At 40.1% G+C, this 14,675-nt stretch overlaps 2 protein-coding genes and 3 non-coding genes across 5 annotated transcripts in view; 2 read left to right on the forward strand and 3 right to left on the reverse strand.

The window, feature by feature from the left end:
- The window catches only part of LOC133570664 (uncharacterized), a 192,068-nt gene that overhangs the window by 115,309 nt on the left and 62,084 nt on the right, over positions 1-14,675 (forward strand). The gene's annotated exons all lie outside the window — the stretch shown is intronic.
- The window catches only part of LOC140680183 (uncharacterized), a 91,727-nt gene that overhangs the window by 29,323 nt on the left and 47,729 nt on the right, over positions 1-14,675 (reverse strand). The window lies entirely within an intron of this gene.
- Positions 6,805-6,877, reverse strand: trnav-cac (transfer RNA valine (anticodon CAC)). The gene has a single exon. It is a non-coding gene; the product is annotated as a tRNA-Val (tRNA).
- On the reverse strand, positions 11,266-11,338 carry trnav-cac (transfer RNA valine (anticodon CAC)). The gene has a single exon. It is a non-coding gene; the product is annotated as a tRNA-Val (tRNA).
- Positions 13,538-13,611, forward strand: trnan-guu (transfer RNA asparagine (anticodon GUU)). The gene has a single exon. It is a non-coding gene; the product is annotated as a tRNA-Asn (tRNA).

The following is a 14,675-nucleotide window of genomic DNA, read 5'->3' on the forward strand; positions in this document are numbered from 1 at the left end:
ACAAACGTCTAACAAAGACTTAGAAATGATTCATTGTTATTATTATTATTTCAGTGGGTTTATTTTCAATGTGTGTTCAGTACAACAACAACAATGACATTTTGTTGACAGCATCAACAAGAAACAATGACTTGCATGATCCTTCAACATACACTGAAACACAATGAAAGTCATGGCATTAGCCTCGATGTTATTACTTCACAACATAGAGGCTAATGCCACCACTTTTGCTCACAATACTATAATTGTTTGTTCCCAAATATTTTGAAGTTGCACAGATTACATTTTGGGAACATATGTGACTAAAATGGTTGTAAATTCAAGCCCTGGAAATATTACTTAATTACTTGAATTAAAGTCATATCTGGACCGGGATAATTTGGCTTATATAATATATATATATATATATATATATATATATATATATATATATATATATATATATATATATATATATATATATATATATATATATATATATATATATATTATGGCAAGCCGTTAAGGAAATTAAATATATATGGAAGTCTGAATAGAAATGAGAAAGGTTTATATATACTGTAAATAAGAAAGACTGCTGATGTGAAAAAGAGCCAAAGCTGTCAAAGAGCTGAGGGACCATCTTCAAAGTGCAATGTTGAAACAAATAATGTAAACAATAAAATGTAACTTCCAGGGCTTGAGATCAACGTAGTCCCGTCGTCCCGGGGACGGTAAAAAAATGCACGGGACGAAATGAAATGCTCCCCGGGACGATGGCTTTTAACCATTTTTTTTACTTTTTCTTTTTATGTATTTATTCATTTTACATTTTGTATTCAATGTCTTGGTTTTTCCTCCCTTTGAAAATCCTATGAAATGATTAACACCCATCCATCCATCCATTTTCTACCGCTTATTCCCTTCGGGGTCGCGGGGGGTGCTGGAGCCTATCTCAGCTACAATCGGGCGGAAGGCGGGGTACACCCTGGACAAGTCGCCACCTCATCACAGGGCCAACACAGATAGACAGACAACATTCACACTCACATTCACACACTAGGGACCATTTAGTGTTGCCAATCAACCTATCCCCAGGTGCATGTCTTTGGAAGTGGGAGGGGCCTATCCCCAGGTGCATGTCTTTGGAGGTGGGAGGGGCCTATCCCCAGGTGCATGTCTTTGGAGGTGGGAGGGGCCTATCCCCAGGTGCATGTCTTTGGAGGTGGGAGGAAGCCGGAGTACCCGGAGGGAACCCACGCAGTCACGGGGAGAACATGCAAACTCCACACAGAAAGATCCCAGGACTAGTCAGGACCTTCGTATTGTGAGGCAGACGCACTAACCCCTCTGCCACCGTGCAGCTATTAATGTAACAATACAATACAACAAATCTATTTAATGATGCTTTTTCCATTATTTGAACAATAGGCTAATGTATATTACTTGATATAGATTCTACAAGAAACACAAAAGTTAAAAAGTAAATGATTTACAATTGCAGACACAAGGTTTGGTGCAGCTTCACTCATTGTAAAGGAGGACGGAAGTCCACGCAGGAGAAAAATGACTACAAAGATGGTGTATTTAGAGCGGGAAAGTAACTTTTTGTCAAACACAGACCAGGTGTAAAGTGGAGCTAATACATTTTACTACAAGCAGTGATGAATACTTACTTTCTTGAAAACCTTTCTTATGTCCATTTTGCATCCGTTCACGTTCTTGTTCTGCAATCTGCAGTGCTGTGTGCTAATGTGCTTCGTACACCTGCAGGACCGCAAGCAAGGTCGCAGAGAAAATGCGGACTGGATTTTGAGTGATGTGGGCATTTTCTATATGAAGAAGTGGAATGGATTGGATACCGACGCACTAAAGGGGCTCGCTACCTTACGCTATGAAGTGAGGGGAAACTGAGTGAATAATGACAGGTTATATGATTATTTATTTAAACTCATATTCGGGCCACTTCATAATGAATATGTCAGCATGTATTTGTAAAATAAAAATATATAACACCAAATGATTTAGGGGGGCTTAAGAATATTTTAGGGGGGCTTGAGCCCCCCTAAAATAGGCCTAACAACGCCAATGTTGACACATCTCATCTCTGCATACTCTACTAGAATACCCTTATGAGCATTACATATACTGTATATAAATCAAGTACCTATTTTACTGTTTACTTGTAGAAATACCCTTTACAAAGTTAAAATATGCCAAAACAACAACTTTGCTGCTGCCAAAAAAATGATTTCAAGTAATATTTTGATATTGACACATCTCATCTCTGCATATTCTACTAGAATACCCTTATGAGCATTACATATATCAACACCTACTGTACTGTTTACTTGTTGAAATACCCTTTTTAGAGCTAAAAACTACCCAAATGGCCACTTTGCTGCTGCCAAAAATAGATTCCAGATAATATTAACAATAATAACAAAATGTCAAAACATTTCTCTAAAAAACAATATTATACATTCTGAAAATGTGAACGATAGCAAGAATATACCTAAAAATTTCAGAAAAATTTCACTAGCAAACACTTTGTTTAAAAGGTTTTTACTGTAACAAAATTCTAAATAAGTAAAGAAAAATGACTGATAAACACTGGAAAACTGTCACTGAATGTCTTAGTGTGATGTCATTCTGTCACAGACAAATGCTACACAGCTCCATGCTGGTGCTGAGAGGAAAAACATGTGTTATATTTGTGTATTTTTTAATATATATTTATATATATATATACACACACACACATACATATATACAGTATACATATATACACACAAACACTCAATTTGACATACAAAATAACTACTAATTTTAAGAACAAGTTACAGTAATATATAATACATATAACATATAATATATATGTATATATAAAAAAAAAATATATATATATTATATTATATATAGACATATAAACTATATGGGTATATATTTGCTCCAAAAAGGGTATTTCAACAAGTAAACAGTACAGTAGGTAGTTGATGTTGATATATGTAATGCTCATAAGGGTATTCTAGTCAAATATGTGATGTGTAAATATCAAAATATTACGTGGAATCACTTTTTGTCAGGCACTATTACATTTAATGACAATGTTACATAAATGAATACATCCAAACACGTTGTACATATTTATTATGTGCAGGAAGAAATAACAGTTACAATTGTGTGTATCTTCCAAACAAGAAAGAGGTTTTATCACATCACCATGGGACTAACAACACTCCTTTAAATCTCATCAATACCACAGAAGAGGCAAACTGTCCTTTTCCAGGCACCATAAAGTCTTAAATAATGTCAAACACGTAGCGATACAACAACCAGGAAGATAAAGTGTTTGTCTCACACCTACTAATCCACTGTGGACACACCAAGACACAAATGGAGGTTCAGTGACCTCCGCCAAGGAAACACATTTTTGTCAGCCATTCACATTTTGCCACAACACACATGAGGGAAAGTCCTAGTTGGAAATACTAATATTGTGTGTAAGTCACGTGATACATGTTGTGTGTAAGTCACGTGATACATGTTGTGTGTAAGTCACGTGATACATGTTGTGTGTAAGTCACGTGATACATGTTGTGTGTAAGTCACGTGATACATGTTGTGTGTAAGTCACGTGATACATGTTGTGTGTAAGTCACGTGTGTAAGATGACAAAAAGAGATGTGAGTTGTTTTCAAGGCTTTGGTCCTGAAAAGATGGAATGCTTTTGCTGGGCGCGGTGGATATTTGGAATGGAAGAAACCTTGGAGGGGACCACAAGTGGTAATGATGATGCCAGCCTATTTCATCCTAAACTTCATTGCAAAAGGACGCTTTCTTCTTTCCTTTATCTTTTTCCGGAAAAACATTTCGGCGACGGGGTTTTCAATTTAAAAGCTTTAATTTGCATTTTCTTTGCAGCCGACTTGCTTCCTCTCGTCGAAACCAGGAAGTATCCTTCGGCCCGTTTAATCCCGGGTTGGGGTTGATGGAAGGAGTTTGGAAAAAAAAACAAATGTGAGAAAAGTTAGCCCCCCCGCGACGGTCCCCTTTCCTCTTTGGTCCGGGGTCCCCCCTTAAGACTGTCCTTCGCCATTTTTTCCACTTCTTTTTTAATATTTGTAGAAAACTTTACTTGCCCAAAAAAAAAAGAAACGTTTTTGAAAAATGTGGTAAGGGGGGGCTCCAACAACTTTGCCGACTTTACGCTCGGTGGCAGAAAAAAAGTTTTCGTGCTCGACTTGAGTCCAGCTTTTCTTCCATGTTAAAATCGGTAATGATAACAATCTTTTTTCATGTTTTTCTGAGGTAAAAAACAAACAAAAAAAGGTTTCTCCCCCTTACCGTTAAACGCCGCCCCGGGAATGGGGGGGGGGGGGGAAAGGCCCTTTAAAAAAAAATCTTTGACCTGGTCCTGGCTATTTGGGCGTGCTTCAGTTGGGACACAAAAAGCATGTAAAGGATCTTGGACTATTTTGGACAAAAAGCCTTCCCACCTGACTTGTCAATGAGCTGCAGAGACTGAGAGGGCATCATCTTCTACCACCACACAAACAAATGAAGCAAGAAAAGTCTTTTCCCAACCTTGAAAAGGGAAGAGGCGGAGAGAAGCAGTTTGTCGCTACATGCGGAAACAAATGCCAAATGGTGTGTGTATCATCTAATAGTGGCCTTCAGATTTCTGTCCTGGGAGTTAAAGACATACACTTGGTTGTCTCCGGTACTGAGAAAGACATGATTCCGTAGTAAGGAGCCCACTTTCACAATACACCACTGTGATAAATAAGCAAACTCCTTCCTTCCATCTTTATTTACAGCGGAAGAGAGACCACCACTGTTTCCCGCGCCTCAAATTCTGACCAATAGCAGTTTGCATTTAGCGGTAGTCGCGTCATCAAGTCTTTATTTTGTCTCTTACTGTGGTGTTGTCTTTATTTTGATATGGCATACAGGATGTGATGTTATTATGCTTGACACATTGACTCCTCTGGAGAATAAACTGATCATTACAACTCATATTAGTAGATTAAAGAAAGTGAATTTTGGTTTGATTTATTGTTTGAAATACTTAAACTATAGTATTGTTGTTACTTCAATGTTGACGCCAATCAAGCACTTGATGGCGTTGTGTTGCTAGACTAGGAAGCGGAAGTAGCGTTCATGAGGAGTTTCCATCATACAATTATTGATATTGTCTCTCAGTATGCAAAATAAAGGGACTTTGATTTATTGCATCAAATGTTAGTTGTAGTATTTACATGTTTTTCTTCAACAGTTGGGCAAGACAACCACAAGGTGGCGTAGGCCGCACCAGCACTTGTGTAGCTCAACCATGAAGAAGAAAACTATCCAATCAAAACATTTTCAAGAAAACTGTCATATTTCAATTCGCTTTGCATGTTTTTTTTTTGCCATTTTTACAACTTTTATCCGGCTTTTAAATCAAGCCCAAATGGAGCTTTTTAACGAAAGTGAAACATTTACGATGTATTTTTGGGAGAATAGGTTACAAACTTTTGAAGGGTGGCCTTTTGACAAAGACTGGAAAACGTGAGTTTTGAGTCCAAATTGAAAAGAAGTCAGTTTTAATTGTAAACACTGCAGATAAAATGACAAGACGCATGTAGCAGCTTTTTGTTTATAGCATTTCTTTGTTGCAAAGTAGTGTTGTTGAAGCAAGTCTTTAACTCTTTCATTGTTAATCATCAAATGTAAATAATCAAATGTAGATACTTTTTATTATGCCTTCTGATCTCTCTCTCTCTCTCTCTCTCTCTCTCTCTCTCTCTCTCTCTCTCTCTCTCTCTCTCTCTCTCTCTCTCTCTCTCTCTCTCTCTCTCTCTCTCTCTCTCTCTCTCTCTCAAATTTGCAAAAAAGTTTCTAGTTAAAACGTTTGCAACATAACTTTCAAGCCATGCTTTTTTAAACTAATGTAAATTACTGATAATCAATGCTATCGCCTCAAATTGGCTATCATTAATTCAGTGTATGGTTATAGACATCGTGTTGAAATCCCATGCTGTTCCAGGCACTGTAGCTGTCAGTCAAGGTGCCTGTTTGTTAAATAGGAGATGTTGGGCTCAAATCCCGTCAGTGTCTTGATGTTTTTTCTGTAACACTTTCTCAGTTTGTTTTCAAACCACATGAATGCAAGCCAAATTATATTCGTTTTGAATAAAATCCCAATGGATCCACAGAGTTTGATGTTTACTGCAATGTTTTCTTCAAAAAAATGCCATTTTAAATGTGGATTGAACCAGGACTCAGAAAGAAACACTACTTCAGATGGGTTCCAAATCACTTTGTAATTTAAGACAGCAGAGTGGCGCAGCGGAAGCGTGCTGGGCCCATAACCCAGAGGTCGATGGATCGAAACCATCCTCTGCTATGATTTAGGTTTCAGGTGACTATTTGACTGGTTCTTAATTTGAAAGCAAGGCCAACCCTCATTCAGACTGCAGCTGTCTTCTCTAACTCTTTGGGAATTACACCTATGATTCCTGCTAAAAGAGAGGTTAAACATCTTATCAGTCAATCTAAACAGTACAGTTGCAATCCATTGAAAGCCCTGAGAATACAGTGACTTGAATGAATGAGAAATTTCACAGGTTTGTGCGTGACATTTTCATGGAACCCAGCATTCATGATGTTGAAGCCTGAGGTCTGCCTATATGAGAACCCTCTAAATTTGGTGTTGTGTGTGCTCGGCTGTACATGAGGTGGTCAGCTATGTTGCAAACTACTTTATGATGAAACACAGGACCTTGCTATCATTTATTTCCTTGCTTATTTATAGAGGTAAGAAGGAAAGTAAAAAGACCTTGTTTCCACCCTGTTTCGAACAGGGGACCTTTCGCGTGTGAGGCGAATGTGATAACCACTACACCATGGAAACTGCTGCAAGTTGTAGACCTTTATCAAAACTTACAAGTTGATTTCCGGCCAATGGAAAACATGGTGCTCGCTAGTCTTATTGCTGTTATTAGCTGCATTGCATTTCTTACCTTTTGTGGATGTTGTTAAATCCCTTGTGCACGTAGAATGTGTTCTACTTTGTAGCATGTTTTGTCTGTCGCGGCCCGCATTTCAAACGTTCTTCCTCTTAACCGAGTTTAGAAAACTTTTTTTACTCCACAGGCATTGGTGGTTCAGTGGTAGATTTCTTGCCTGCCACGCGGGAGACCCCGGTCCGATTCCCGGCCAATGCATTCTGTTGCTTTTATTACATTTTAACTAATATTCATAAGGGACAAAAGCAATGTTCGTGAAAACCTCAAGACGCAGGCATTCCACCCAAAAGGCATATTGGACTCGCCAAAGGCTGAAGCAGTGTACTTCCAGTTACGCTAATCCAAAGACAACGACATCGGGACATCGTAACATAAGATTTTATAATTTTTTGGGGAGTAAGTAATCATGTAAACCAGTACCGTATTTTCCGCACCATTAGCCGCACCTAAAAACCACAAATTTACTCAAAAGCTGACAGTGCGGCTTTTAACCCGGTGCGCTTTAATAAACACGTAAACCAATAAGTCTCTGTGGCGCAATGGATCAGCGCGTTCGGCTGTTAACTGAGAGGATGGTGGTTCAAGCCCACCCAGGGACAAAATATTGACTCGAGCACAGGGGTTTGAGGGTTTTCTTGTACAGCCCATGTCCTTCTCTAAATTTGCAAAAAAGTTTCTAGTTAAAACGTGTGCCACAATTGCAATATAACTTTCAAGCCATTCTTGTTTAAACTAATGTAAATTACTGATAATCAATGCTATCGCCTCATATTGGCTATCATTAATTCAGTGTAGCATGTTTGGTTCATCGCAGCCCGCATTTCAAACGTTCTTCCTCTTAACCGAGTTCATAAATCTCTTTTACTCCACAGGCATTGGTGGTTCAGTGGTAGAATTCTTGCCTGCCACGCGGGAGACCCGGGTCCGATTCCCGGCCAATGCATTCTGTTGCTTTTATTACATTTTAACTAATATTCATAAGGGACAAAAGCAATGTTTGTGACAACCGCAAGACGCAGGCATTCCACCCAAAAGGCATATTGGATTCCCTGAAGTCTGAAGCAGTGTACTTCTACTTACGCTAATCCAAAGACAATGACATCGGGACATCGTAACATGAGATTTTATAATTTTTTGGGGAGTAAGTAATCATGTAAACCAGTACCGTATTTTCCGCACCATTAGCCGCACCTAAAAACCACAAATTTACTCAAAAGCTGACAGTGCGGCTTTTAACCCGGTGCGCTTTATATATGGATAAATATTAAGATTCATTTTCATAAAGTTTCGTTCTCGCAACTTCGGTAAACAGCCGCCATCTTTTTTCCCGGTAGAGCAGGAAGCGCTTCTTCTTCTACGCAAGCAACCGCCAAGGTAAGCACCCGCCCCCATAGAACAGGAAGCGCTTCTTCTTGTACTGTAAGCAACCACCCGCCCCCGGAAGAAGAAGAAGCGCGCGGTGCATGCTGGGATATGTGACGTTTCATTTCCATTTGTGTGTTTATGTAAAGACCCCAAAATGGCTCCTATTAAGTGTGTTGTCTGTCTAATTATAAATAATGCAGACGAGGCGTGTTAACTGAGTTCTCAACGTTTACTCACAGCGTGCTCATAACCACATTCTAACTCCCAGCATACAACAACGCTTCTCAGGGCTACCGCGCATGCTCGTAACTATCGTTGCATGCTGGGTAGTGTAGTTGTTATATTTGCTAGCTCATAACATCACAGTAAGAGACACGCTTACGCGCTTAATTCAATACTCGCCGTCATTCCGGGTGGATTGACAAAAGACCTCCAGCCGCTAGATATTGGTGTCAACAGGGCATTCGAAGCTAGACTGCTAACTGCGTGGGAACAATGGATGACAGAAGGCGAACACACCTTCACTAAGACAGGGAGGCAGCGCCAGACGACGCCAACATCTGCCAGTGGATCGTAAATGCCTGGGCAGATATTTCGGTCACAACTGTGGTCCGAGCTTTCCGGAAGGCAGGATTCACAGAACTGCTGGATAACAGTGACACTGACTCCGATTACTTCGACGAGACGGAGCCGGCCATTTTGGATCTCACATTTGCCCAACTTTTCACTTCGGACACCGAAGACGAAGGATTTACGAATGAAGAATAACTTCAGAAAGTGAGCGCTATGTTTATTTTGTGTGTTGTGACATTAACGTTCGAGCAACATTATGTTGCTATTGCTCTGCACTATTTTGAATTTTACTATGTTTGTGATTGCACATTTGCGTACATTTTGGGAGTGAACAGAGTTGTTAGAACGCTGGTTTTTAATATATTATTAAAGTTTGACTGACCTATCTGACTGTTTTTTTGACATTCCCTTTAGCGCAGCGTAGGCGCGGCTTATAGTCCGGGGCGGCTTATTGGTGGACAAAGTTATGAAATATGCCATTCATTGAAGGTGCGGCTAATAATCCGGTGCGCCTTATAGTGCGGAAAATACGGTAAGTCTCTGTGGCGCAATGGGTAGCGCGTTCGGCCGTTAACTGAGAGGATGGTGGTTCAAGCCCACCCAGGGATGAAATCTTGACTCGAGCACAGGGGTTTGAGGGTTTTCTTGTACAGCCCATGTCCTTCTCTAAATTTGCAAAAAAGTTTCTAGTTAAAACGTGTGCCACGTTTGCAACATAACTTTCAAGCCATTCTTGTTTAAATTAATGTAAAATACTGATAATCAATGCTATCGCCTCATATTGGCTATCATTAATTCAGTGTAGCATGTTTGGTCTGTCGCAGCCCGCATTTCAAACGTTCTTCCTCTTAACCGAGTTCATAAATCTCTTTTACTCCACAGGCATTGGTGGTTTAGTGGTAGAATTTTCGCCTGCCACGCGGGAGACCCGGGTCCGATTTCCGACCAATGCATTCTGTTGCTTTTATTACATTTTAACTAATATTCATAAGGGACAAAAGCAATGTTTGTGACAACCGCAAAACGCAGGCATTCCACCCAAAGGACATATTGGACTCACCGAAGGCTGAATCAGTATACTTCTAGTTACGTCCATCCAAAGACAATGACAATCGGTCAGCGCGTTTGGCTGTTAACTGAGAGGATGGTGGTTCAAGCCCACCCAGGGACAAAATCTTGACTCGAGCACAGGGGTTTGAGGGTTTTCTTGTACAGCCCATGTCCTTCTCTAAATTTGCAAAAAAGTTTCTAGTTAAAACGTTTGCAACATAACTTTCAAGCCATGCTTGTTTAAACTAATGTAAATTACTGATAATCAATACTATCGCCTCAAATTGGCTATCATCAATTCAGTGTAGGGTTATAGACATCTTGTTGAAATCCCATGCTGTTCCAGGCACTGTAGCTGTCAGTCAAGGTGCCTGTTTGTTAAATAGGAGATGTTGGGCTCAAATCCCGTCAGTGTCTTGATGTTTTTTCTGTAACACTTTCTCAGTTTGTTTTCAGACCACATGAATGCAAGCCAAATTCTATTCATTTTGAATAAAATCCCAATGGATCCACAGAGTTTGATGTTTACTGCAATGTTTTCTTAAAAAAAATGCCATTTTAAATGTGGATTGAGTTGCCTATCGCCTCATTTTTGAGCCCATGTCCTTCTCTAAATTTGCAAAAAAATTCTAGTTAAAACGTGTGCCACGTTTGCAACATAACTTTCAACTTACTGCAATGTTTTCTTCAAAAAAATGCCATTTTAAATGTGGATTGAACCAGGACTCAGAAAGAAACACTACTTCAGATGGGTTCCAAATCACTTTGTAATTTAAGACAGCAGAGTGGCGCAGCGGAAGCGTGCTGGGCCCATAACCCAGAGGTCGATGGATCGAAACCATCCTCTGCTATGATTTAGGTTTCAGGTGACTATTTGACTGGTTCTTAATTTGAAAGCAAGGCCAACACTCATTCAGACTGCAGCTGTCTTCTCTAACTCTTTGGGAATTACACCTATGATTCCTGCTAAAAGAGAGGTTAAACATCTTATAAGTCAATCTAAACAGTACAGTTGCAATCCATTGAAAGCCCTGAGAATACAGTGACTTGAATGAATGAGAAATTTCACAGGTTTGTGCGTGACATTTTCATGGAACCCAGCATTCATGATGTTGAAGCCTGAGGTCTGCCTATATGAGAACCCTCTAAATTTGGTGTTGTGTGTGCTCGGCTGTACATGAGGTGGTCAGCTATGTTGCAAACTACTTTATGATGAAACACATGACCTTGCTATCATTTATTTCCTTGCTTATTTATAGAGGTAAGAAGGAAAGTAAAAAGACCTTGTTTCCACCCTGTTTCGAACAGGGGACCTTTCGTGTGTGAGGCGAATGTGATAACCACTACACCATGGAAACTGCTGCAAGTTGCAGACCTTTATCAAGACTTACAAGTTGATTTTCGGCCAATGGAAAACATGGTGCTCGCTAGTCTTATTGCTGTTATTAGCTGCATTGCATTTCTTACCTTTTGTGGATGTTGTTAAATCCCTTGTGCACGTAGAATGTGTTCTACTTTGTAGCATGTTTTGTCTGTCGCAGCCCCCATTTCAAACGTTCTTCCTCTTAACCGAGTTCATAAATCTCTTTTACTCCACAGTCATTGGTGGTTCAGTGGTAGAATTTTCGCCTGCCATGCGGGAGACCCGGGTCCGATTCCCTGCCAATGCATTCTGTTCCTTTTATTACATTTTAACTAATATTCATTAGGGACAAAAGCAATGTTTGTGACAACCGCACGACGCAGGCATTCCACCCAAAAGGCATATTGGACTCGCCAAAGCCTGAATCAGTATACTTCTAGTTACGCCCATCCAAAGACAATGACAATCGGTCAGCGCGTTCGGCTGTTAACTGAGAGGATGGTGGTTCAAGCCCACCCAGGGACGAAATCTTGACGCGAGCACGAGGATTTGAGGGTTTTCTTGTACAGCCCATGTCCTTCTTTAAATTTGCAAAAAAGTGTCTATATAAAACGTTTGCAACATAACTTTCAAGCCATGCTTGTTTAAACTAATGTAAATTACTGATAATTAATGCTATCGCCTCAAATTGGCTATCATCAATTCAGTGTAGGGTTATAGACATTGTGTTGAAATCCCATGCTGTTCCAGGCACTGTAGCTGTCAGTCAAGGTGCCTGTTTGTTAAATAGGAGATGTTGGGCTCAAATCCCGTCAGTGTCTTGATGTTTTTTCTGTAACACTTTCTCAGTTTGTTTTCAAACCACATGAATGCAAGCCAAATTCTATTCGTTTTGAATAAAATCCCAATAGATCCACAGAGTTTGATGTTTACTGCAATGTTTTCTTCAAAAAAATGCCATTTTAAATGTGGATTGAACCAGGACTCAGAAAGAAACACTACTTCAGATGGGTTCCAAATCACTTTGTTACAAGTAGTTTGTCTGGATATTCACCAGAGTAAGCATCTTGTAGTTTAAGACAGCAGAGTGGCGCAGCGGAAGCGTGCTGGGCCCATAACCCAGAGGTCGATGAATCGAAACTATCCTCTGCTATGATTTAGGTTTCAGTTGTCTATTTGACTGGTTCTTAATTTGAAAGCAAGGCCAACTCTCATTCAGACTGCAGCTGTCTTCTCTAACTCTTTGGGAATTACACCTATGATTCCTGCTAAAAGAGAGGTTAAACATCTTATAAGTCAATCTAAACAGTACAGTTGCAATCCATTGAAAGCCCTGAGAATACAGTGACTTGAATGAATGAGAAATTTCACAGGTTTGTGCGTGACATTTTCATGGAACCCAGCATTCATGATGTTGAAGCCTGAGGTCTGCCTATATGAGAACCCTCTAAATTTGGTGTTGTGTGTGCTCGGCTGTACATGAGGTGGTCAGCTATGTTGCAAACTACTTTATGATGAAACACAGGACCTTGCTATCATTTATTTCCTTGCTTATTTATAGAGGTAAGAAGGAAAGTAAAAAGACCTTGTTTCCACCCTGTTTGTAACAGGGGACCTTTCGCGTGTGAGGCGAATGTGATAACCACTACACCATGGAAACTGCTGCAGGTTGCAGACCTTTATCAAGACTTACAAGTTGATTTTCGGCCAATGGAAAACATGGTGCTCGCTAGTCTTATTGCTGTTATTAGCTGCATTGCATTTCTTGCCTTTTGTGGATGTTGTTAAATCCCTTGTGCACGTAGAATGGGTTCTACTTTGTAGCATGTTTTGTCTGTCGCGGCCCGCATTTCAAACGTTCTTCCTCTTAACCGAGTTCAGAAACCTCTTTTACTCCACAGGCGTTGGTGATTCAGTGGTAGAAATCTCACCTGCCACGCTGGAGACCCGGGTCCGATTCCCGGCCAATGCAATCTGTTGCTTTTATTACATGTTAACTAATATTCATAAGGGACAAAAGCAATGTTTGTGACAACCGCAAGACGCAGGCATTCCACCCAAAAGGCATATTGGACTCGCCGAAACCTGAAGCAGTGTACTTCTAGTTACGCCCATCCAAAGACAATGACATCGGGACATCGTAACATGAGATTTCATAAATTTTTGGGGAGTAATTAATGATGTAAACCAGTAAGTCTCTGTGGCGCAATCGGTCAGCGCGTTCGGCTGTTAACTGAGAGGATGGTGGTTCAAGCCCACCCAGGGACGAAATCTTGACTCGAGCACGGAGGTTTGAGGGTTTTCTTGTAGAGCCCACGTCCTTCTCTAAATTTTCAAAAAAGTTTCTAGTTAAAACGTGCGCAACGTTTGCAACATAACTTTCAAGCCATTCTTGTTTAAACTAATTTAAATTACTGATAATCAATGCTATCGCCTCATATTGGCTATCATTAATTCAGTGTAGCATGTTTGGTCCGTCGCAGCCCGCATTTCAAACTTTCTTCCTCTTAACCGAGTTCATAAATCTCTTTTGCTCCACAGGCATTGGTGGTTCAATGGTAGAATTCACGCGGGAGACCCGGGTCCGATTCCCGGCCAATGCATTCTCTTGCTTTTATTACATTTTAACTAATATTCATAAGGGACAAAAGCAATGTTTGTGAAAACCGCAAGACGCAGGCATTCCACCCAATGGGCATATTGGACTCACCGAAGGCTGAATCAGTATACTTCTAGTTACGCCCATCCAAAGACAATGACAATCGGTCAGCGCGTTCGGCTGTTAACTGAGAGGATGGTGGTTCAAGCCCACCCAGGGACGAAATCTTGACGCGAGCACGAGGGTTTGAGGGTTTTCTTGTACAGCCCATGTCCTTCTCTACATTTGCAAAAAAGTTTCTATTTAAAACGTTTGCAACATAACTTTCAAGCCATGCTTGTTTAAACTAATGTAAATTACTGATAATCAATGCTATCGCCTCAAATTGGCTATCATTAATTCAGTGTAGGGTTATAGACATCGTGTTGAAATCCCATGCTGTTCCAGGCACTGTAGCTGTCAGTCAAGGTGCCTGTTTGTTAAATAGGAGATGTTGGGCTCAAATCCCGTCAGTGTCTTGAAGTTTTTTCTGTAACACTTTCTCAGTTTGTTTTCAAACCACATGAATGCAAGCCAAATTCTATTCATTTTGAATAAAATCCCAATGGATCCACAGAGTTTGATGTTTACTGCAATGTTTTCTTAAAAAAAATGCCATTTTAAATTTGGATTGAACCAGGACTCAGAAAGAAACCCTACTTTAAATGGGTTCCAAATCACTTTGTTTCAAGTA

This window comes from Nerophis lumbriciformis, linkage group LG28 (assembly GCF_033978685.3).
Source record: "Nerophis lumbriciformis linkage group LG28, RoL_Nlum_v2.1, whole genome shotgun sequence".
In the NCBI taxonomy this organism is placed as follows: domain Eukaryota; kingdom Metazoa; phylum Chordata; class Actinopteri; order Syngnathiformes; family Syngnathidae; genus Nerophis; species Nerophis lumbriciformis.